The sequence below is a fragment of the Gopherus evgoodei genome, chromosome 6, assembly GCF_007399415.2.
Source record: "Gopherus evgoodei ecotype Sinaloan lineage chromosome 6, rGopEvg1_v1.p, whole genome shotgun sequence".
NCBI classification, from domain to species: Eukaryota; Metazoa; Chordata; order Testudines; family Testudinidae; genus Gopherus; species Gopherus evgoodei.
The window spans coordinates 74,946,510-74,972,500 of NC_044327.1; positions in this window are offsets into that span (position 1 = coordinate 74,946,510).

Sequence of the window (25,991 nt, forward strand, 5' to 3'; positions counted from 1 at the left end):
CAATAGCTGCAAAAGATTGGCCAAGACTTAAAAAAGCATTATTTTTGGCATGTCTTTGATCTAATATTTTACTCTTCTGCTCATAAGTATCAGGGAAGTGTATAGAGAACTTCGGCTGCAATTCCATAACTCAATAGCAAGAGATGAAAAATTACCATCTTTATTAATTAATAAGTAACAATAATTACCATTTGTGCAATTATTAGAGTATATTAGGTATATAGAGAAGTTTTATTTATATATACACACACACTCACAACAACCAAATCCTGAAGTGGTAACAATTGAGCCAAATCCTGAAGTGGTATAAGAATCTATATAGACTACATTGTAAGTGTTTACTTCAGTCTTCACTCAGACAAAGCCCCCTGTGATCTTAACCTTCAGAGATGCTGAGGCCCAGATTTTTAAAGATATTTAGGCATTGCTTAGTTCACTATAGCAAGGCCTAAGACTCATTTTCAAAAGCAACTGAGGTGCTAAGGCCTAAAACCTAGGTCAACCTAGCTACATTGCTCAGACTCCTGAGAGACTTAATAAGCCCACCTGAACTCCAGTTTAGACTGCAATTAATTTGTCATCGTAGCTACCGCTTCTCAGAGATGGATTTACTACAGTGACAGAAGAAACCCTTTCATTGCTATAGTGCAGGGCTCAGCAACCTTTCAGAAGTGGTGCGCCGAGTCTTCATTTGTTCACTCTAATTTAAGGTTTCACGTGCCAGTAATAAATTTTAACATTTTTAGAAGGTCTCTTTTTAGAAGTCCATAATAATATAACTAAACTATCGTTGTATGTAAAGTAAATAACGTTTTTTAAAATGTTTAAGAAGCTTCTTTAAAACTAAATTAAAATGCAGGGCCCCCCCCCAGAGCGGTGGCCAGGAGTGCCACTGAAAATCAGCTTGCGTTCTGCCTTCGGCACGTGTGCCATAGGTTGCCTACCCTATTATAGTGTCTATACCACAGTGCTGCAGCAACATTTCCAGTGTAAACATGTCTTTAGAAGCAATGGACAATTCTGCATAAAAAATGTCTGACACAATATGCCTTTTAGGATTTCAGGACTAGGCCCATTAGGAATATTTCATATGTACAAAATATAATAAAACTAGAATTGCAAAAAAAACTGTAAAAAGCTTATTTTAATCAAATCCATTCCTGAAATTCATTTGGTTGTTTATATGGGATTCAGTTAACTTTAATTTTAACAGATTTTTCTGATTTACCATACAAAATACTATGAAGCTGTGAGCAACTACTTCATTTCAGAGTGGTAGCTGTGTTAGTCTGTATCAGCAAAAACAACGAGGAGTACTTGTGGCACCTTCATTTCAATTAACATCCAATTGCGTCTATTTGTTACTCGTAGTTGTTTTCTTACATATAAATATACTTGTACTGAAATACAAAGGAAAATAATATACCAATGGAGCTTGTAAGACAGAATTTAACAAGCTGTGTATGTCAGATATAATTACAGAGTGACAGTAAACAACGGTGTAATCAGTCTAATTGCTAGCCACAGCCTTAAACCAAAATACAGCTAATTCAAGAATTCATTCATGACTTCTTAGAACAAAACCTCTTATGCTAAGAACACGCTATGTGGGAATATTTGGATGTTTATTTGTCACCATTGTCATTTTGTCTTCCAAAATTGTCACATGGACCAAATCATTTTGAGCATCAGTGATGTTTGATAACACGTTTCCAACTAAGGTTGCCAAAGATAGAACAATAAATTATTTTCAATCGTCGTCATCGCAAGTCCCAAAGCTCGTGGCCTTTTTGCAAAGTGAGCACCATCTAGATTGATCTCTGGCAAGGTGCTCAAAGTGATCTGGTTTTATTTTCTGTGTACACCATGACTGGTGATCTTGTTGCACCACTGACGTTTTTGGTGCCCACAGGATCACTGGCTGGGTAGCAGCATCCCTTGGTACTCTGGCTTCAGAATTTGTGGGTCTTCCAGTCTAATAATAGGTCACCCAAAGCTTCCGAAACCAAACTAGTACTGATGGAGGCGATTGCTGGGTTCAGCTTCCAATATCTTCATTGCTGATCTTGGTATTAAGCAGCTGACAAAGTCCACTCCAGGGGTTCATGAGAATATTTACACTGAAGCTGACCCCTAGCACCAATCTGGTTGATTGTCCTTTTCATGTGTTTCTCAGCCAATGAGGTGAAAATGACCAATGAAATCTTGGTAAAATAGCTATTCCAGTAACCTGTATACTGGTGGCACAAACAGATACATAAACAATAAGCACAGGCTACCTGCACCTCTTCTCCCACTCTCTTTCTCTCAGCCCTGGCTGCTGCTTATGTTTCTCAAGTGAACAAGACAATATTTATCTAAGGTCTTTCCTATTCAACATATATCAAGGCCTTTTAAACACCCTGACCCTGGAAAAAGTCACATGCAAAATTTGGCACATATGAGTACTATTGAATTCAGTGTGACTACTCACACAGGTAAAGCATACATGTAAGTGTTTTCAGTATTGGAGGCTAAGAGAATAAAAAATGTACTAGCAGAGCACCCTCCTTCCCTGAGTGATGTTCTGCAATGTGAACACTGCTTATGAACCTGCATTATGAGTGCAACCCAACCCCAGGATCCTTCAGCCCAAAGACAGGAGTGCTAATCCACAGCGAAACCAACCATATAGTGTACTACTGCACCTTTTGGCACTCCTTACTATTAGGGCTTGTAGGGAAAAGCAGGAAGCAGGGTATTCCTTTATCTTGTAAAGTGAAAGAAGGCACCCACACTAAATTCTGGGCAGGTATGGTAGTTATGGAGCAACTTGGAGATTCTTGCCCTCAGTTAGGAAAAAATCTTGCTGTGCAACCTCACCCTCTCTATTTGCCTGTATCAGAAAAATTCCTGTTATACAGTCATTCAGGTTAAGTTATTCTTGCCTCAGGGCATATGATAATAAATAATAATATGCTGATAAGAGAGGTTGCTGTGGGTGGTAATGGACTTGGGCTTGTACAGACTTGCACACTAGGCCAATTCAGCCATCAGGTATTCCAGGATCAATCAGAAGTAGTTTCACTGAAGTCAACAAAGCTGCTCCAGATTGCTGCTGGTATAACAGAGGGAGGAATCTGGCCCAGAGTCTGTAGTCATAACTCAGTCAATTCATAATCTTAGCTTCACTGATACTCACTGTATTACAAATCTTACCCCTCAACATATCTGTTTTTCCTGCAAGCTGTTAATCAGTGGAGTATTCTGGGTAGTTGACTTTTTCCCCCCGTTCTAGCTCAATTTGTTGAAAACAACAACAAAAAAGCCTTCATAGTTACTAAACAAAGTAGACGTTCAGTGCCAGCATTTACAGTGTTTTATATCTCCATTGGGAGTAGTTATGAATGAGTTTAATCAAGTTAGGTATCAAATTCTTGCAGAACATGGATTAGCTTGTTTAGTAAAGCAGTAGTTTAAATTTAGAATTGCTGGTCTGGTAACCTCTGTGCATCCTAGCTAACAAAGAATTTGTAGGCAAGTGACTTACCAGCGGTAGATTTCTACTGGTCACATGCTACTTGGCACATTTTTAAGCAGGCAATTAATATTCACCAATGATTTTTTAAAAAGAACTTTCTGTTCTGTTAATACTTTAGAAAGCACAAATTGATTAGTAAAAACGTGCAAGGAAATTAGTTTTTTGTTTTTTTATGTTCTATTTAACAGCAGATGAAATGCCATCATTCAAACAGAGGCAAAACCTAATTTCTCATTTTTAAAAAGGTTTGCATTGATTCTTTTATTCTTTATGGCTATCTGCAATTCCATTGTTGTTAGACTTCTCTTCACATCTGCAATGTGCTGTAAAAATGTACCATATTCCCTTTCTATCAGACAGCAATCTAGATACATGCCAAATTCACAGACCAAAGGAAAAGAGAAAAAGTCTAACAGCTTTCTGTTATCACACAGTGCAAAGTTTGCTTACTATTTAAAATGCTATGCAGCACAGATGTGATTACTTCAGAAACCAGGAACGTGAACTTTCTATTTCCTGTTTTACACATGAAATAGAGAGACCTGGTCAGAATCATGGTCGTATGAAAAATAATTTGCACTGATTACACAATTGTTTTTGCATTCAATTAAAAAAATAAAATGAGGTGAAAGAGTGTAAATTTACACTTGAAAGACATTTAGGAGCAGACATTTTTTAAATAGAGCCTTAATTTTTGCATGCACAATTTTGTACATCTAATAACTTATGTCTGCAAATTTTGTATGCTTAATTTGCGCATATGGCTGACAGAATTTACATACAGACGTCCTATTTGCATGGGCAAATGGTGCACAAATGCTTCTTCCCTTCTGCATTCTATCATTTTTGTGCATGAATAATCATGCATAAAAAATGCACAAACTGGTACTTTGTGTGCACAAAGCTGCAGGCATGGAAATGAGATCAGGAAGAGGCTCTTGGCAACACTGCCCTCACATTAAAACAAACTTGTGTGATGAATGTGGTGTTACAGAATTACATGTATAAGAGGATGTGATCATAACAATGCTGACTGAGAGGAGGAATTTGGGGTCGTGAGTACACTGTTAGTACCTTTCATACTAACTATGAAAGTTAGGAAAGGAATACAGTTCAGATATCTTGAGCTATCCTAAGATCAGGTCCTCTGCTTTGGTGCTGGCTCTCAGTCTAGCAGGGTGTGAGGAATACATTTAGAAGCAGCATCTCCTGTCACTCTCTAGTAATCCCCTCTGGCTGTTGCAGGAAAGGCATTTGCAACCTCCATAGGGAGCCTCATCCAGCCCTCCTCTGGTGGGAGACAGGTTCATTGTGATTTGGGGCCTCAAAGGGAAAGAGGGAATGACAGAGATTCTTAGGGCTCAGAGGACAATCCCCATCTTCCACTCACAAGAAAGCTCTTATATTGGTTCAAACCAGTCTTATATCAAATTAACTTGCACCAAGCCCAAAGGGGTTGGGACAGAGGAGAAAGAAGGAAGTGCACAGAGCTAAACACAAGCAGGTCCAATGTCTTTACAGCATTGTTAGTTGGTAATTTATGCTGTTGGAGTGTATACTGTCTTATATTTAACTCTGTGTAAGTGCTTTGGGTAGTTTGTATGGAAGGTGATAAATTAAGTCCATGGTTAACTTAGATATGATTTGAAAGACATAATATAAAGCTTCATGCTTCAGGTCATAAGTCAAACACTAAATGCCTAAGGTAGGAAGAAACTTTCTGTAAGGGCAAGCTATTCCATAATTGTCTTCGCAAGAATTCTTACATCTTCTCTGATGCATCTGATAGTGTCAAGTCTCAGAGATTGGATGCTGGAGTAAAGGACTGATCCACTATGGCAATTCCTATGTTCCTAACAAAAAATGTTGGCTCTGTTTTGTCCATTGGGCTCTGCTAAGAAGTCTGCTATCAGTCTCTGTGCTATCGTTCCTGCTACAAAGCCTTCCAGAGTCAGTTCAATCTCATTAATCCCATGCCACATTGAATTAGCCAATAACACAGTTATTGTTGGATCAGAGGCTTTTCAAAAACCTTGACGGGTTTTTATATTCTAGTATTTAGGGTTTCTAAGATATTGTAAATACCTGATAGTATACATATTTATGTCTTTCAAAAAAGGTTCCCAGTAATTGCTTTAACTACAACAATGCCCTGGATTTTGATGACAAAGAAAAAGAAAACTCTGGGATATCAAAATATAACTACAATTTAAATATGTAAGAACACTGAATCTCCCCTTTTTTCTCAAGCAATTTTTTCTAGTGTCGGCATGCAAAAGAATTCTAGACATGATTACAGGCAAATTCTAGACGTGATTACAGAGAAACCTCCACATAAATATACTGCAGCTGCAGATTGTAACTGGAGAGAAACAGTCCTTCAACATATTTAAAAGAAACTATTTTACTTTCTTACACTCGATACATTTATATACATCCAAAGCTATTCTATTAACTGCTAAGGTCAGCCTAACAGAGTTAAAAACCTAAAGAGTTAAGGTCTGATTCAAAGCCCATTGAACTCAATAGTAATTCTTAAAATGAATACTAGCATCAGACTGTGACATACTGTCTGCTAGATGTCTACATAATTTTCTTGCACTTTGCAACGTAATACAGAGGCTGATGTGTAGATTGGATCCATGCATATAATAATAATTTTTATGCAGTGTTTTTAATATTCAAAACACTTGATATAATGTTTAGCTCAGCAATATCATTTAATATTATTATTATTATTATTATTATTATTATTATTATTATTATTATTATTATTATTATTATTTTATTATATGTTATTTCTATTGTGATGGTCAGTGTTGTGCCTGTCCCAGTCATGTACTAGGGCTCTATTTTGCAAAGTGCTGTATATACATATAAATAAAAGATGGTTCCTGCCCCCAAAGAACTTACAAGCACAATAAAAACTAATAAATAATTCCCTATATATCACAAAATAAGTGGAGTGATCAGATGTAGCTTTCGGATAGGTTTAATATTTTACTTTTTGTTCCAAATTAAAGAACTTTAAATCAATTATGTGCAGAATGAAAATCTAGAAGGAACGCTGTGTACATGAACTATCAGAAATAAGGTTCTTCTCTATTCTTAACTTTCCACATTACACATAGACCTTTATCTCATATTGTATACCTGGAAGTCAGGGCGGGGGTGGGGGGGGAATGTTCTGTGGTGTAAGTTCATTTCACTCATCTACTGCAGTATCTTATCTTTTGGAGCCGAGATGAGGGTTTAGCCCACAAACAGCTTTGTCTTTGTGGTTAGAGTGATCTAATATCTGCAGTTTTTCATCATTTTCTAAATGTTTTAAAGGTACTGTTTTTAATCCTCATTAGTTTGGAATCTCCCATGACTGTGTTCTCATTTATGTTTGTAATGTGGTTTCTAGAGATTGGCCCTCACCAAAATTCTGGCTTTGAACACATTGACATGTTGCGGAAGTTTGGCTGCAAAGAAAGCACAGTGTTAGACAAGAACAGGTTTGCTTGGTGAAAGAGGCTGCGACTACACTAGGAGCACATTACTGCTACAAAAATACTGGGCTGCTATACCAACAAAGCACTACAGTGTAGGCATAGCGCTTATTCCAGCAAATCTTCATGTTTTAGCAGTATAGTAAAACCATCCCCCAATAAAGAAAATAAATGTATGTTTATAGTGCAGTCCTGGGGTGTGATTGCAGCTCAAACAGACATACCTAAACTAGGCTCAATCTAGCTAGCTCAGGTTCCGGAGCAGTGAAGCTACAGCAGTGCCCACTTTCATGTGGGCTAGCCATGCAGGCAATTACCCCGGGTTCTGGGTGGGCTTGTACAGTCCACACTGAAGTCTATTGCCAGAGCTTCACTGTTCCAGTACCTGAGATAGCTAGATGGTGGCAGACATCTGTAGCCTAGACAAACAAAGGCCAACTTTCTTTCTATTTTTTAAGGGGTCCCTGGAAGCAGAGGTCTTGGTGTGGATGGCAGCTCCTCCTTCCTTTTTCCTCCTCCTTTTTTCTGGCAATAGGGGTTTTCATCCCTTAGGAAAATAAGGGGTCTATGAATATGGTCAAGGATGTGGCTTCCCTGAGACCATCCCTTAAATTTGCAACCCAATGGAAAGCTGTGATGCAGTGTCTAGACCCCACACATGGCAGCAGATGCTAAAGAGCTAACGAAGAGAGCTATCACTTCCCTGGCCGTGGCTAAATGTCTGGTTAGCGACAGCTGGGCAAAAAAGCTGCCCCCAGACACAGCAGAGTAGGGTAGCTGTTGGAGAGCCTTTGGGGAGGAACTCTACAGCATCAGACATGGGGAGGAAGCTGCCCAGAGAGGCTAATTTTCTGGTAGAAGGTTCAAGAATGGTTGCTACACACCAGATGCTTGCAAAGGCCATAGTAAGAAGCAGCCTAATGGGGTAGTAGGAGACTTACGTGTGCAGTCTGCCTAACATAGGGCCCCTGCACTGGGATCCAGAGAAAAGAGTGGGCCTTGGTGTTCCCATACCACCATGATGCTGAAGGAGGACAGAGATTGCTGAAGCCCCAGATCTGCGGTGGGGGTCTGTGCGTGATCTGAATGTAAAACTACTGGACTTTATTTTCGTTCCTGTTTTGACTTCTCTTTGTTCCTTCCCTGGTGAAGAAGGGAGAGAGGGATGATGGAACCCAGGACTACAGGGAGGAAGCCCATCACAGGCCCTTGGGGAGAGACCCCTTCCTATACCAAAGGGGAAGAGATTCCAATGGCCTATAAAGAGAGGCCAAGTACTATAGATCACACTCCCGAACTGGTACAATAAGGGAAACAGAGGCCAGGCCACTGCTCTCAAACACTTGGCCATAACGGGAGGCATTGAAGGGTAAGAGGCTGGACTACAAATAACTTTTGAGGTTTTGTTTTCTTGCTTTTTGTGTGGGGCTAGGTAACTGTTATCACTAAGGTTGTTAGACTTATCAGTCTGACTACATGGCTAATAACACCTAGATGCAGAGTTGGATAAAATGAATTGAAAGTTTGGTTGAGTTTCTCAGAAATATTAACTTTTTTTTTCAAAATTTGAAAGGAAGCCACTGAAAACAACTGACTGCTAAGGAAGCTTTTACAAAATAGTACTTCCTCCGGTATATTGTTGGGTGGGTGGGATTTTTCTCTGTGAATCAAGCAATGGCTGTGGAGAAAGAGGCTATAAAATCTTGTTCTGGGAATGAGGAGTTGAGGCAGGGAAGTAACTCCAAAAGCTAAGCTGTACCTGTTTGCCTCCTGAGGCTGACCTGACAAACAATGTCCTTACTTTCTTTTGATTTTTAGCAAAACCAATACTTTTAATACTCAAGCCTGGATGCCATGAAAACTTTTGCAAAGCAGAAACCTGGAACCCTCACACAGTATGTAAGGTATGGCATGGGTATTACAGTATGCATGATTGTGCTAATGGTGCCCTGTAGCAGTAAGTTCTGAAAAGTATTTGAGTCATAAAAGTACCATGCTCTAATCCTTCAGATAATTGTCAGATGTAAATGAAAGCAGTCTATTGTTTCAGGCCCTCTTCCTACTCCTATGTGGTTTTCTCTCAGCGATCATTATTGGGTTACATAATGATTAGTTTGTGTATGAAAAAGGAAAGCTAAGGGGTATAATTTTAAGCAGCGTTTCTAAAATACACTAAAATCAAACTCAGCATAGAGAGACGCGTATATACTAGAGACAGGGTGGGCAAACTACGGCTCACGGGCCAGATCTGTCTCACCAGCCATTTTAATCCAGCCCTTGAGTTCCTGAGCAGGGTCTGGGGCTTGCCCCATTCCGGCACTCCAGCCAGAAAGCAGGGTCGGGGGCTGCTCCACGTGGCTCCTGGAAGCAGCAGCATAGCCCCACTCTAGCTCCTACGCCTAGGGGCAGCCAGGGGGCTCCACTCTGCATGCTTCCCCCACCACAAGTGCTGCCCCCGCAGTTCCCATTGCCAGGAACTGCAGACGGGGCAGCGAGCAGAGCTGACTGGCCACGGCTCCACGTAGGAGCCGGAAGGGGGACATGGATGCTGCTTCTGGGAGTCATTTGAGGTAAACACTGCCTGGAGCCTGCACCCCTGGAGCATCCTTTGGCACCCCAAACTCCTCATCCTCAGCCCAGAGCCCTCACCCCAGCCGTAGCCCTCACTCCCACCCCTGCACTCCACCCCACTGCCCCAGCCCAGAGCCCTCTCCTGCACCTTGAACTCCTCATTTCTGGCCCCACCCCAGAGCCTGCACCCTCAGCCAGAGCTCTCACCCCCTCCCACACTCCAACCCCAATTTTGTGAGCATTCATGGCCTGCCATACAATTTCTATTCCCAGATGTGGCCCTCGGGCCAAAAAATTTGCTGACCCCTGTACTAGAGCTTGCTTACACAAATATATGTTAAAATAACATATTTTCCCTGCTGTCCAGTTCCACCCACGGCAAATATGCCCTGCTGTGTATGGGGGGAAGGGGGTTCTGTTACATGAATCTATTACATTTTGGTCCCTGTTGCACTGAATATTGGAACTATTTTTCACGGGCAGTGTGGTTTTAGCTGATATCTCACTTCTGAGTATCACAAAGATAAAGAGAAGACAGATGATCCAGGCACTCCAAAGCTGCCCAGATCTGTATGCCACCAGCCTGTTGACTGGCATGGTGCCTGTTGAAGTCATCACAGAATGGCATGGTAAAGTGTCCTACTGTGGAGGAAGAAATAAGATACCCATCCCTAGAAACTTTGGGAGAGGATCACAGAATATCTCCGTGAAAGTTCATCAAGATCTCTCAGGAGGGTAAAAGGGACATCTCTATCCACATAAACATTCACTCTGCATAGTCCTCTCCCCACCTAGCCCAACAGAGGAAATGAAAAGCAAATGCTGACTTTACCTCTGTTTGTACATCTACCTCTTTGCATATGAATGAAGAAATGATAAGTCGATACCTTTGTCTTGTTAACTTTGGACATTGGCCAGGAGCCATTTTCAAATGTGAACATTATAAGGAAAAATGCATGTGCACACTTACCCAAACTCCTTTCCCCTTCATCCGTGGGCTCATCTGCACTTGCGTGGTGCGACTGGCTCGACTCCTGCTGGGTTTCCTGGCTCATGGCATGGCTGGAGTCCCCTGCTGTGTCTCCCTCCTCCTCCTCGCTGTTCATGGCAGGGGTCTCTGTCTTGGGTTCTTTTGAGGTATCCACAGTGGTCTGCGGGTGCTGGTAGTGTCACAGCCAAGTATGGCAGTAGTTGTAGAAGAGGCAAGTCCACGGGGCACAACCAGATCTATTGTTGCTTTTCCCGACCTAGTTGTATCCCTGAACTTTCATGTGGCACTGCATCTCCCATGCAGTCTGCTTGCAGATGTTCACATTTCTATGGCTAGTCTGTTGCTGTGCCTGCACGGTATCCTCCTTCCACATGCCCAGGAGATCCAATATCTCCTGTCTACTCCAGACAAGAGCAAATCTACTATCTGTGTGGAGCTGGCATTGTTGGTTGGGCAGTTGCATACAACAAAGGTAAGCTGCTAGGTTTGCTCACCAAGATGGGCAACCGGGAAAAGGCATTTAAAAATACATGGGCTTTTAAGGGGTGGATGTGTGGCTTCTGGTCTCTGTGACCCATGGGCAGTGAAGTTTAAAATTGTGACTAGAGTGGTCATTGCCATGGGGAATGGGGGATTGTGGGACAGCTGCTGGAGGACTGTTGTGGTCCACACAGGTCATGCGGTGTCTACACTTGCACTAAGATGTGTGTTGACCATGGTGCTACACCATTCAAGGAGGTGGTTTTATTGTGTTGCCATAACAGGATGCCTATGTTGACCAGAGGCAAATCTGAGTGTAGACACATGCATAAATGGTCAGCGCAAAGTGACTTATAGCAGCCTAACTTTGTTGTGTAGACCAGGTATTAGTCAACTTTAGGGCCAGCTTGCTTGTGGATTTAGTTCACAAGGGCATTAACATGAGCACACAGTGCAATTAGGAAACCAGGCCATAATGTGTATGTGGATTTCTGTGATTGTTGTGTCTACAAGATGTAATTGAAAGGACACACTGCCTTATTTTTAGTTTCTTTTACAGAGACAGACAGCAAATCTCACCATAAAAGGAAGTTATATTGTACCTGTAGCTGGGCAAATTATTCATTGCAAATTTAGCCTTTTTTTTTTTCTATTTTGCAAAATATTCAGAAATCTGTTATCATTTATCTAATGCACTAGTCGGTCAGAAGTACATGCCAAATAAGTTGGATAATTACCAGCCTTTGGGTTACTTGCAAGCTGTTAGTTTTAACTATTTGCTATTCACTTATTTGTGGCATGTGATTGGACACTTAACTCACACAGGATTGTTCTGGTCCCCTATTAAATAACAGACAGGATTTAAACAAGAAATAAAAAATAATGCATTTCCAGTATTAATTTTGGGTTGAATATTAATTTATGCTATAACATGTGAAACTTTTGAAATTTGCAAATCTTTCACAAAGACTTAGTTGTCTCAATGATCACGAAATATGAATAATAGATCATGGAATGCAATGAATCAGATTTGGCCCTTGTATATAATATATACATTCAAAAGTTAAAAGAACATTGTTAAGGTTGCAAAGTGAAGCACTCAAAAGTTAGGAAATGCCAGAATTAAGGCTGCTTGTGCAAGCTTAATTCAGTCCCCTTATAAGTATACATCATGTAATTAAAGGACAATAGTATAATCACACTCCTCCCCCTCCCCCAACCCTCAGAACCCTGCTTCAATCAATGCACAGAATTGACCTACTCTGGGGGTGACTTAGGGTTGTGTAGTGAAAGAGGCTGTGGTCTGTCTGACTCTTGTCTCTTCTGTTGCACAAATTAGAAGGTGTGATCGAGAATGAAGCAGGTGACTGCAGGAAGAGAAAGGAAGGTCTTACAGTTAAGGCAGCTGAAGCAGCCCTGGAGAACTAGATTCTGTTCCTGCCTCTGCCACAACATTCCCATGCATGCTGGACAAGTCACTTAAACCAATTTTTTCCACAAGTGGCTACCAATGTGTGTGCTGTTCATTTTCTCAGTGCCCAACTTGAGGCACCTTCGTTACACAGCCCTGATTCATTCCCTCAGTCTGAGTTAGGAATTTTGTAGAACAAATAGTGTATGATGATGTAAGTAAGGACTGAATCATGATGCATATGTATCCTTCTCTGATTTGATCATTCATGCTCCTGGAAAATTTGAAAATAGGAATACTCCATCTCCAAAAAACAGAGCAGCTTACAAGGGATAAAAACCTACCTGTGTATGAAATGCTATACACATTGCTTACGGCATTGTAGACATTCTCATTTGTACAAAAAGGTCTGAGGGATGACCTGTTGGCCAGGATCATCAGAAACTGATGCCTTAAATTAGCCTTCTAAGTCTATATATAGTTATGAATAAAAGGCCTAATTTTCAAAAGCACCCAGCAGCTTCCATTACTTTTGAAAATCTTATCTACAACTTATTCTTTAAAATACATGCTGTACAATACGTCGCCTTTCATTTCTAATACTGCCAGCTAGGAAATATATGGACTTAATTATAGACATTGGACTCTCCACTTAAAAATAAAGCTGGAATCTGCATGAGGGGAAAAAAATATTTACCATCAGAACAGATGACACATAATTTAACAGCATCTCAGAATTATTTAATGAAAAGATTCCAACAGCATGGAACAGCTTCAGCAAAAACAAAGATGAAGCTGGGAAACCAGGGCTGCTGTAAATGTTGATGTAGCAGCTTGTTGGACTTGTTTGGTTTTGTTGATGTTTTTGCTGGATACTTGTAACTTTTAGCTGAGCATGACACTTTTATAATATAATAAATGCAACAGAACCCCTATTTTAATGCTGTGTTCAGGTTGCAAATTTAGAAGCAAAAAAGTGAACAAATTAAAGGGGTGGATCTCATGATAACATTAACTGACCCACATGACACAACATTTGTTTACTAGCTAACAGCCAAGCTGCAATATCTTTACGCACAGTGTGTAGCACCTTACTGCTGAGCTGCATAGTGTTTGTAGACCCACAGGAGTTCCTCCTTCTGAGAACTCAGCCAACAATCCCAACTCCTCCCAATGTTTAAATGAAAACATGTTATGACTAAAATTTTTCAAACTGTCTAGGGTATTTGGATGCCCAGGGAATTGTGTCCAAATCCTTTAGGCAGCTCTGAAAATCCCAGTCTACATGTTTTATATCATAGTGCAGGGACAGTTATAGGGATATGGTGAGGTTAAAATTCATTGGGTGAAATCCTGGCTCCACTGAAGTCAAATGGGAATTTTGACATTGATTTCAGCAGAGTCCATATTTCACCCATATTTTTAAATGTGCAAGTGTTGTTTTCTATGTTTCTAAGAATAGTTTAGTTTAACTCAGTGTCCCAGCTTCTTCCACCATTTACCTTTACATAACACAACAGTGATTTTTTTGTCCTACCAGGGCGTAGCATAGTTGGGGACATAGTATGCACAGTGCAGGTTTTATTTCACTAGATGTTTACTTTAGAAGAGTTTACCGACACCTTCTGAAACTGCATACAAGATGGAAGATTCGCTGTTTTTCTTCCTATCTTCATCTTTCTCTGCACAACTCATACTACAAAAGGCTCCCAAACAAAAACTGGTCAGAAATATCTAAGCATTTGAACCCATTTCTTTCATTTGAACTACCAAACAATGATCTCTCCTCCAGCAGATGATTTAAAGACAAGCTGGCTGGTCTGCAGACCTGCTGGAAAATAGTATATCTAAATGGGATGAGATCATCTTGGTACATGTATTAGAAACAGATGTTCTATTTTGGGGTGCTTATTTATTTTCTCACCCATAGGAAAAATATCTGATTTATTGACCTGACCTAATCCTCTATTCTATGTATTAGTGGGATTCCTATGCGATGAGAGGATTTACAGTAAATAATAGCAATATTTTGTATTTATATAGCATTTTTCAGACCAGAGCCTCAGCTGGTGTAAAATCAGCATAGCTCCACTGAAGGCAATAGAGCTATGTCAGTTTATAGCAACTGAACATTTGGCCCTTCACCTGAGGCGCTCAAACCCCCTTATGAAGGTCAATGAATTAAGCCTCAGAACACTCCTGTGAGGTAGATATTGTTGACAGTCTGGCAAATTTAGGCACAGAGGGACATGACATGCCCAAGCTTGCACAGTAAGTCAGTGGCAGAGCTGTGACCAGGACCAAGGAGTTGTCATAAACAGATGGTTAAGGATTAATGTCTCTTTTACCTATAAAGGGTTAACTAGCTCAGTAAACCTGGAACACCTGACCAGAGGACCAATCAGGAGAAAAGATACTTTCAAATCTCGGTGGAGGGAAGCCTTTGTTTGTGCTTCTTGGGTTTTTTTTTGTTCTCTTGGGTTCTAAGAGGGATCAGACATGTATACAGCCTCTCCTGTTCAATTTAGTAAGTACCAGTTAGAAAGGTGATTTAGTCTTTTGATTGTTTTCTTTATTTGCAAATGTGTATTGTTGCTGGAAGGATTATACCTCTGTTTGCTGAAACGTGTACTTGTGCTGGGGGGAGGATTCTCTCTAGTATCTATAAGCTGAAAAACCCTGTAACATTTTCCATCTTGATTTTACAGACACAATTTTTACTTTTTTCTTTCTTTTATTAAAAGTTTTTTTTCTTTTTAAGAACCTGATTGTTTTTTTATTCTTGTGTGAGACCCAAGGGGAGGGAGTCTGCACTCACCAGGGAATTGGTGGGAGAAGGGGGGAGGAAAAGCCTGATTTCTCTCTGTGTTAGGATTACTGTCTCTCTCAGGGAGAATCTGGGAGGAAGAAAGGAGGGGAATAGTTTATTTCCCTTTGTTTTGAGATCCAAGGGGTTTGGGTCTTGGGGTCCCCAGGGAAGGGTTTGGGGGCCAGAAAGTGCCCCAAAACACTATATTTTTGGGTGGTGGCAGCTCTATCATTTCTAAGCTAATAATTAAGCTTAGGGGGGTTCATGGAGGTACTCCATCTTTTGGACGCTAAGGTTCAGAGTAGGGAATCAGACCTTGACAGGAGTCCTAACTTCCACCCCTGTTCTCCAAGTCACTAAGCAAAGCTGTCTCTTTTTGATAAAGTAAAATGTGCGTAGTGCTTTTCATGTGCCTAGCAGAATGACAGTGATTAAAATCTGAGGAAGCAGGGCTCCTCCTCAGTTCAAGCAATAATGGTCTTCCACCAGCTGATACAAATTCTTCAGTGAGAACGCTAAAAGGCATTGGAGTACAACTTTCTGTGGGATCCCTTTGGTCCATATGCTTACCAATCAGTTAATGTCAATGATTGACTTGTTTGTTCTCTCTGAGAGTCATAAATCTTTCCAAGACTTGTGGTGGGGACACCTGGACAGTTCCCAAGGCACTGTTAGTCCTATTGAACTGTATTTTGCACTAAGTTGTACTCTTGTTATTTCTTGTCAGTCTTATTTTCCTGTGTACTTATAATTTGTTTTGTATTTAATCTTTAAAAAATAGCAAAAGTAATTTGTAAGGCATGTACTTCTCATCTTTTGTTATGTGTTTTGTTTGTAGTGTCTTGATTTACTAGATTACAATAAAAGGAAAAAATGCTTTTGAAGTGGCTGAATTGGTGCAGTTCCCCCTGGATTAAATTGGCAGTACTGAATATCACTTCTGGCTTGTGGAAACTCAGACAAGAATTGGTCATTTGAAACTGCCCTACCAGTGAGGAAGATGTGAGCTGCTGCTGGCTTCTTAAATCCTGCAGATTAGGAATACTGCTGAGAGATCCCCAGTAATTCTGAGAGAGGTGTATGCTGATAGTTTAATAAGGACCAATGTGGGTGGCAGGCACTTTTTAGATGTAATGCTCTAGATGCGAAGGATATCAATCCAATCCTATGAAAAGATGCTTCAGGCAAATAGAGTGATATACAGCTATAAGAAGCAGCAGGCTAGTTTTAAGAAGGTTGAGATCTGAAGCCAGTGATGGCAAATAAAATAGGTGCTTGATTGCTTTAATAGTTTGGCTAGGAGAGAGCATAGTATTTCCAGCAAAGGCTATGGTAAGGTTCTTTGGAAGAAGAGCAGGTGTGTTGACTGATAGTTAAAGCATGGGACTGGAGTCAAGAGACCTGTTTTTTTTTTTCCTATTCTGCCTCTCACTTGCTGTGACCTTGGGGAAGTCACTTGACCTCCCTGGTTATGTCTACATAGGCAAAACAAAAACCTACAGTAGAGTCTCAGAGCCCAGGTCTACAGATTCAGCCTCATGCTACGGTGCTAAAAATAGCCTTGTAGACATTCAGGTTCCCTTTCTGAAGCCTGGGGGAGGGTGACTCCAAAGCCCAAAACCAAATGTCTACATGGCTATTTTTAAAAACTTTTTATTTAGGAAGTTTCAACAAGCTTACAAATTGTTGCAATGTAAATAGCCAAAACAGAACAATCATTATAACCATTGTCTGTTGTTTAAAAAGATATTATACAGGAACATAGTTATCAGATCTTTCTATTTAACAGGGTGTTACCATATTACAGAGTGAGCATCATTACAAAATGCCATTTCTAGAGATTTCATTAAGTTGAGTGAAATCTCAATATACACACAACAGACCAGGCATGTCTATCAATATGTTCATATTCAAAAAATTGGACAGATATGCTGGGGGGGGTTTCCAGATGAATGTACTTTGAATACTGAATAAAGGTAACCAAATTTCTAGCTAGCTATCTCTCCTCAGTCTTTTTGCTGGGTACAAACCATAATCGGTGTGTTAATTTTTCCATAACCACAACCTCCCATGTTTTTTTAACCATTCCTCTATGGCTGAACTATTTTTCTTTTTCCAGTGAGAGGCTACCAATAGTCAAGCAACAACATTTCCTCTTGTGTAACCATTTTTGCTAGGAAGCCCCAGGAGGATTACCAAGGGATCATTTGGTGATATATATCCAACAATTTCTGTTATTTGGTTATGGATTGTATCTCGGTGCTCTCAAAAGACTGGATATGATCACCATATATGCATAAAATCTCCTCTTTCACCACAATTTCTCCAACATTTTTTAACCTCACTGGTGTGAGGTCCCACAGAAACAGTATCTTCAAGAATTTTTCTTTATTGTGCTATAGACTGAAATTGCTGGTCCTCTTTTCCAGATGAACTGTCCATTCCTCTGAGGTGATATATCTATCCACATATTTTTACCAGTGTGTCATATATGGACACTTTGGTAGGCAAGCTGTCTGCAAAGACTGATATAAATTAGTGGGAGCTGGGAGGGGCGTTGGTTCCTAATTGACCAGATGTCATCGCATTCTATTCAGAATAGCCTGTTTTATACAGAAAGCTTTCTAGAAAGTTGAGAAACATAATGCTTGACTTGGAAGTACTGGTACACGAGGGTCAGTTAAATTAAAGGTTTTGATCTCTAAACAAATTAGAGAAGTTTCTTTACAGAAGAGCTGGCCAAGCATGTAAATGCCCTGGCTTTCCTAATCTTTGGAGCTCTCTGGTTCACAAATTGGGTTAAGATCTGGATTATTTGCAATAGATGTCTTTGCTGAGAGAAAATATCTCATCACTACTTCTATCTCATACCCACAGAGTAGCCTTTGCTAAAGGATGTTTGTAAATTTCTGGTGGGTGTGATTTTTTTTTATTAATCCATGGTAATTTAGCAATATATATATACTGCTGCAATTTTCTTGTTCCATAAAGACCCAGTATTTGGCTGGATTAGAGCAACCCCATGCTAATACTGCTTTGAGCTGGCTGGCTTGATAGTACCCCAGCACATTTGGAACTGCTCGTCCATCCTGCTTAGTGGGTCTGTACAAAGAATCTGCAGTCGCTCGGGGTCTTTTCTTATACTGCTTAAATTCTAAAAACATCTTCTGTATTTCTGCTAGGGTTTTATCTGGGATAATCACAGCAACATTTTGAAACAAGGAAGATATTGGCACAATGTTCATTTTGACTATGGCTATTCTTTCTTCTCATTTGCTGAGGTAGTGGTTTGACATTTAAATTATAAAGTTCTTCTAGGTTTTTTGAGATTTGAATGCTCAGGTATTTTATAGAATTTGTTGCCCATTTGTACCCAAGTGTCTTCTGGAGGACTGACTTCTCAGTTTCTGGCAAATTTATAGCTAACACTTCAGATTTGGCATAATTTATTTTAAATCTAGATGCTTTCTCAAAGTCCTGGGTTTCTACAACAAGTATTTTTAGGGAAATATTTGGTTTAGATAAAAATATTACATTATCTGCACATAAATGTAATTTTCTGATGTGTTCCTGGATTTTTTTATTCCTGTGATGGATTCATTGTTCCGTAGCCTCTGCACAAAAGGCATCATGGCCAGTTCAAAAAACAGAGGAGATTGGACCTGCCTACCTAGTCCCTCTGGGTAATTCAAATAGGGGAAATTTAACCCCATTAACTCATACAGCTGGCCTTAAGCTGGTGTATAGAACAATTGTCCATTTAAGCAACTGGGGGCCAAAGGCCACATGCAACTTGAAACAAAGTTCCACTTTATCAAAGGCTTTCTCTGCATCCAGTGATAACAAAAGAAATTGAGCTCTTTTTGATCTGGCATTCTGGATGATTCCAAGTACTCTTTGAATATTTTCTGACATGTCTATCCTTAATTAATCCAGTTTGAAATGAATTTATATAAACTGAGAGCATAGACAGCAAACTGCTAGCTAGTATTTTTGCTAAAATCTTTGTTATGATTCAACAATGATATGGGTCTATTGGAGCCCCATAAGTTTAGGTCTTTTTCATCTTAAGGGAGAACAACCACAGTAGCTTCTTTCATAAGTTGTGGAAGTTCCTCCCCTAACAGAATATCATTGAAGGTACCTCTCAAGGGACTCACTAATTCCTCCTTAAATACCTTATAAAATGTAGCTGGAAAGCCATCAGGTCCTGGAATTTTATCACTTTTCATACTTGCTATTGCCTGTAAGATTTCTTCTTCTGTTATTTCTCTATCTAGAGTTTATCAATTTTGCTTATCTTTGACAAACCTGGTACTCTGATATTTTTTGAATAACTTCAGTGCTTGGAGTATCTGAGGTATAAAGGTTTTTATAACAAGCAGCCAAAGTAGCATATATTTCATTAGGGTGTGTGACTATCTTTTCCTTAACTGGTGGAACAATGGGTTGCTCTTGAATCCCTTTAAGCTTTTGTGGCAATAGCTATCACTTTTATTTTCTTTTTCATAAAACATCTGCTTTGTACATTTAAGGGTTTGTTTAGTGGCATGTGTCACCAATATATTCAATTTTCCCGTAATATTAGTTGCTATGTTTTTCTGAACTGTGTTTTTATGAATGTCTTGTAACCTTTTGTCTCCTGTTCTACTTTTGTTTTTTTCTCTTAAGCTCTGGTAGTATTGAATAATGTCCTCTTTAGTTACTGCAATCTGATTGTTGCTTTTCCAAGGCAAAAATGTGATTTTTGGGACCCATCCTAGCTATTAAATATTACTTCCACTGGGAACATGATCTGACCATGCCAATTTCTGGAGATCTTGCCTGATTCACTAAGGACTTGGAAATTAGCATTATATCTATTCTAGTAGATAATTGATGAGAGTGTGAATAAAATGTGTAATCAGTTTCTGTGTGTGCAATTCCCTCCAGCAATCCCAGAGGTTGAATTGTTAGCACAGAGAAGTCAGTGCTGCATCTGCTTTCTTATCCACCTTGTCTTCATCAGATTGGTCCCAGTATGGAATCAGTGTGCAATTGAAGTCTCCTCCAACTATAATTTTCCCTTCTCCAAAGTGTTTCGGTGTTTTAAAGAAGTCCTTATTTATTTTAATTTTTTTGGCTTGCTTTTGATTGGGAGCATACTCTGAGCCCACAGTTATTAATAACCCAGCAATTGTGCCCTTCAACAATATAAATCATCCCTCCTCATCCTTAAATTGGTCTTTAATTTGAAAAGATATGTGTTTAGCAACTATTATGCTGCCCCTTTTTTTTTTTAGCTGAAGCAAAAAACTGTCTGCTGAAAGCAGTTACCTTTCATGCTCATAATTTGCCCCTCCTGAAAAGAAGTTTCTTTAAGAGTGGGAGTGGGGTGGAGGGGGCAGTAAGTTCTATCAGAGTTTTTTCCCCCTTTTAATTATACCGTTTAGCCCTGTGACAATCAAAGATGTCACTTGAAAAGGAAGAACCATTGACAGCAGCTATGTAGCTTATTGAAAAACTTGAAATTTAGTTTCTTTAGCTGTTTGATGGCAGATGTTGTCAGTCTGTCCTGCTTCAAATTATGTTGCAGTCACAACTGTGTGCCTGAATGTGGTTTGTTTCTCTTTGTAAACTTTCATGTTGATTTCTTATATTAATTCCCCTCTCCCTAGCATTCCCCTTACCATAAATTCACAAATAAAATACCAACACAACATTCAAAACAATCCCCAAATGACTGTACTTTGCTGACTCCTAAGCCTCTGTACCTTCCCCATGAACACTTGGGCTGCTTCTCCTGCAATCCAAAGGAGGTACAATCTCCACCTATGTAGGGTGACCAGATGTCCCGATTTTATAGGGACAGTTCTGATTTTTGGGTCTTTTTCTTACATAGGCTTCTATTACCCCCCACCCCATCCCAATTTTCACATTTGCTGTCTGTCACCCTGCCCCTATGGGACCTTGACCCTGGCCCTCAGGGACAGATTACCATCTGATCATTTGAATTAATGGGAAGATTTTACACAGAACCTCTAAAAGCTCCTCCCCGTCCTCTGTATTTTCTCCTATCTCCTCAAAACTTGGGATTTTCCTCTCTACAGGCACTCCCTACTTACTGTCCTTTATTTCCTCTATGTTTGAAAACATAGAACACAGCTTTTCCCATCTTTTTTCTGGATTTCACAGTTTACCAAGAGTTTTTCAGCAGCTTGCTTAGTTTACTTCTGGAGAGTTGTCTTGTACATCTGAGGTTTGGATTTCTATCCCAAGAGACAGGAGGGTATTGTTTCCTTGTTTAAAGTCTCTAACTGCATAATACTGATTTTTTGGAAGCTGAATGAATCTGGAATCCCCACATATAGGAGATATCTGCCCTTCAGAGTGCTCCTGCAATTTCCTCCAGCTCTCATATCTTTTTTTAAAGTTAGGGCTGAGAGTTCATGTGGAAAAATTAGCTTGTGGCCTTTGAGTCTGAGCTCTGAGTGCTCTCTGGCTTTTTCCACAATTACATTTTTCTGCCGATAATCATGAAAGTTCATAATTAGGTTTCTGGGTTTATCATTATGAGGCTGTGAAGAGGAACACTCAACAGCAGTGCTGTCTAGTGGTCAGGTCAGGGTATGTGAGGTTGTCTTCTTCCCGGGCATTCCCCTTTCTCACTATAGTTCCACCATATGGTGGTCCGTCCTTTTTGCAACTCAGCCCTCCAGCCAGGTTGCACATTCAAGTCCACCCTCTTTCAGGATCCAATAATGTGAAATTCTTTAGAGGTCAGCAAGGGTTTCAGGGCTTCCTGCTGCACTCAGGCTTTTGGGGTCTTGACCCCTGCACTTTCAGGATCTTCCCCAAATACATTCCCCACTGAGGGATAGACTTCTGTCATTGTTCCCTCTGTAGGGCTGGTAGTGAGCCCAGGCGTGCAGTCTCTATCAAGCTCCAATCCAGGGCCCAGTGGCAGGCAGCTAAGACCAGCACCTGGAGTGCTATGTAGCTGCCTCCCTGGATTGCTTCCTATCAGTGCCCCCTCCTCCCACAGGGTAAAGTAACTAACTGAACATGAAATTAATGTTTTCTGATTATTTGGGGAATGATATAAAAGCATGCAATTATGCATGTTTCTGCTGAAAACACTCTACCATAATATCTCCTCATGCAAAGGGAAGCCTGCTACCTTTCATTTACCTCAAAAGCAATTGACCTCAAAACTAGTTACATTTAAAAAATCAGAGGCAGGTGTGGAGTGTAGCTTAGGATCTTGATAGGCTTAATGATAGGTTAACCATAAAGGTGAGAGTTTATTGCTAGAACTGAGTAAGAGATTAACAGGTCCCCCAGCAACATCAGGTGGTGTGACTACTCCCTTGATTGCAAATAGCCCTCTAGTAACATTACTATCCTCCCATGATAATATATGTCATCGTGGCCCCTCAAACAAGGAATCCCACAGTCCAGGAAGGATGAGGAAAGATAAGTACTAATGAAGAAATAGTTGAGATATAAAATTAATCCACTGGAAATGCACCAAATACTTTGTTTCCCAGCTATTTTTTATGACTGGTATCACTTCTAAAAGTGAAGTTAGAAGAGGGCTTCTTTGGAAGTGGGAAGCATGATATGGGGAGGGAGGTTACTTTATGAACAAATACTGTATGTAAGTCCTGATAAGAACCTGCAAGCTTAGGATAGTCATCCTTGAATGTCTAGACCTCCAACTCTCATGTAGATGAGAGAGCTTTACCAGTCAAAGGTTTGTGTTTCTAGTATTGTCAGCTCTTGCAACTGTTCAGTGCATCCCCAGCCCATTTTGTGTAAACCTGTGTATTGTGCTCCCCATAATAGGTGCATAAAATGGTTACAGACTGACAAATGTACAGCAGTTACATGCCCCCAGACAAAAGCTACAAGAAGATGGAATTAAAGTTTAGGGGGGTGTTTTATTTTTTATATATATACATTTATGTACCTCTAATATAAGTTTGCAATGTTGTATCTGTGTTGGTCCAGGATATTAGAGAGACAAGGCAGGTGAAGTCATTTTTTATTGGACCAACTTCTGTTGGTGAGAGAGACAAGCTTTCGAGCTTATACAGAGCTGAAGAAGAGCTCTGTGTAAGCTCAAAAACTTGTCTCTTTCACCAACAGAAGTTGATCCAATAAAAGATATTACCTCACCTACCTTGCCTCTCTAATGTATGTATGCAGTGTATTTGTAGCCAAGGTATATAGATATATATTTGCATCTGTTTACATTATGCTATAATTGTTTTCTTCAGTGGCTTGTTCCAGTGGTTCTTTCCAAAGGTTCTGTCCTGCCCCAGTATGCACAAATGCATTCTCACACAGCTGCCTGTGGATGCCAGGGCAGAAGGCCACCAGCTGCTATTGCACCCACTGCCCAATACATTCTGTGTGTGGTGTGTTTTACAGAGTCCCACCATCTCTGAGCAGGGGTACTTTAGGAGGAAAGGCACTTACTTGCGTTCAATTTTTTTTTCAATTTTGTGGAGTGGGGATTAGTTTATGTTTTATTGCTGAATTAACAGATTCCTTCTGCTATGTTTCCTTCTGAGATCCAGGCACAGGAGTAATCTAGGCCCATATTGAGAGGGATGACCTCTCTCTGGATGACTCTATGAAGCCTAGTCAATCCCTCTCCTCATGCAGTGGTTTCTCCAGTGAATTTACAATGCTTAGTGAGGCCATGAGTGGTCCAAAGAGGAACTAAGCAGAGAGCTGAGATTTATTTCTCGCTATTGAGAGCTGAAAATGGTGTGAGGGCTATATGTGCAGATTTCCACCTCACTAATGTCTCTTTGTCTGATCTCTCTTTCTTTAGGTCTTAAGAATCCACACAGGGACATGGAGCAGAGACATCTGCCTCAACGCCAATCCCAGCCCTCATTCAGGTACAGGTTTAATGTTATCCAACTCTTAAGTCATTTCATAGATGTATGCATGAATGGTGTTTACTGAGTTACTTTTCTGTTTCATCTTGGTGGAGGGAAATATGAGGATTTAAAATATATATTTTCTATTGTTAAATAAAAGTCAGCTGTTTTCAAGAAGCTGTTATATACCCTGGTTTTCTTCCCTGAAGATCAGTGGTCAGAGGTGCTAGGTATAGAGAACAGCTTAAACCTCTTCCCAGTCAACCTGAGGGTATATTTACACTACAGAGACCCTACAGACATAACTATGTGTGTGCTATGCAGGCCATATCAACAGAAGGGGTTATTCTGTCCTTGGTGAAATACCACCTCCCTCCCGCAGTGACATTAGCTACATTGATGGAAAAACTCTTCCACTGACATAACCCCCAGTGTAGACACAGCTATGTTGGCCAGGAGTGTGAAAAAACCACACCCCTGACTGACTCAGCTACACTGATATAACTTTCAAGGGTAGACCAAGCCTAAACTAAACTGGAAAAGCCACTCTTACACAGAAATAAGAGTGCCAAGGCACAGCAGTTTTGCACCAGTTTAAATAAATGGGTTTAAATTAACATTTTAGGTTAAACTTTCTTATGCAGACAAGGCCAGTGCCATGAATGCAGCTCCCATCCAAGTCACCTGTGTAATTAACAGCAACATTTTGCTTGAAGTTTCTTACAAGCTTACCTGTGCTTGAACTAGTACTGAAAATGCCCAAATCCTACTGTTTGGATGGAGCAATAGTTCTCCGAGCAAACACCCCACTAGTTAATGAAATATTACTTCCTTGTTAAATCAGCTAAGAAAAGAAGCAAAGCCTCATGGCTAATGTAACCAAATACTCACAGACAAGCTAATAGGTCTTGATAACAAACGGTGGTCATATTGAATTTGAAAGGGGTGGGTTTCTGTTTAGTGGAAGGACATTTGAAATATAATCTCATTAGCAGCTTCAAAAAGCTTGATATTGTCAGCAGGAAAGCATTAATGAAAGTGAATACACATTTTTATTGCTTGGACCATATGTTGTACTTCAAAAACCTCTCTTTCATCTTCTCTATAGGGCTAGCCTTAGATATATTGGGACCCAATCTTTTAGGAGCAACTTGGCACTTGCAAAGCCAAACTGCAAGTCCAAATGCTAGACTAAGAGGCCTGCCTGCCTGCAGATGTGTGGGTCATTGTGTATTTTTTGTTTGCCTAAAAAAATGTGTGTGTTGTATTTTCCTGGTTCCTGGGAGTTATTATACTAAGTGGGGGGTCAGTGCTACTGAGGCCAATTCAATCAAGGTGGAAGTGGCCTAGTCTCAACAGTTGACAAGAAGGGATGAATATCAACAGAGGGAAAATTATGAGTAGAACGGCCCCTACGTTTCTCTAATTTAGGACAGGGTCAAGAGGTGGAAACTGAGCAGAAAATTGCTATGAAAATGTTTAAGATAATGGTCCACTAAGTATAATCTGGGTGAAGCAGAAACTCTGGCTCAATAGCTTAAAAACAATTCATACTACGGCACTTGTGTGAAACAATATGAGGATAGAACTAGTAGAATAATGTGGGGGGAGAGTAATACCTCTGATTTTCTGATATTTTTGGATTTATACTATTTTTATTATCTATATGCATTTGGATGGTGTGATGTTATTGATATAATCTGGGACCATATAGAACATGGTTACAACCAAGGTCCTGTAGAGGCACCAAATCTTATGTAAAGGGGGTCATATAAGGTGTTTAAGACCAGGTTATGGGTTGCTGGTTATGATTATGCTGTCTATATGTATGTATCATTT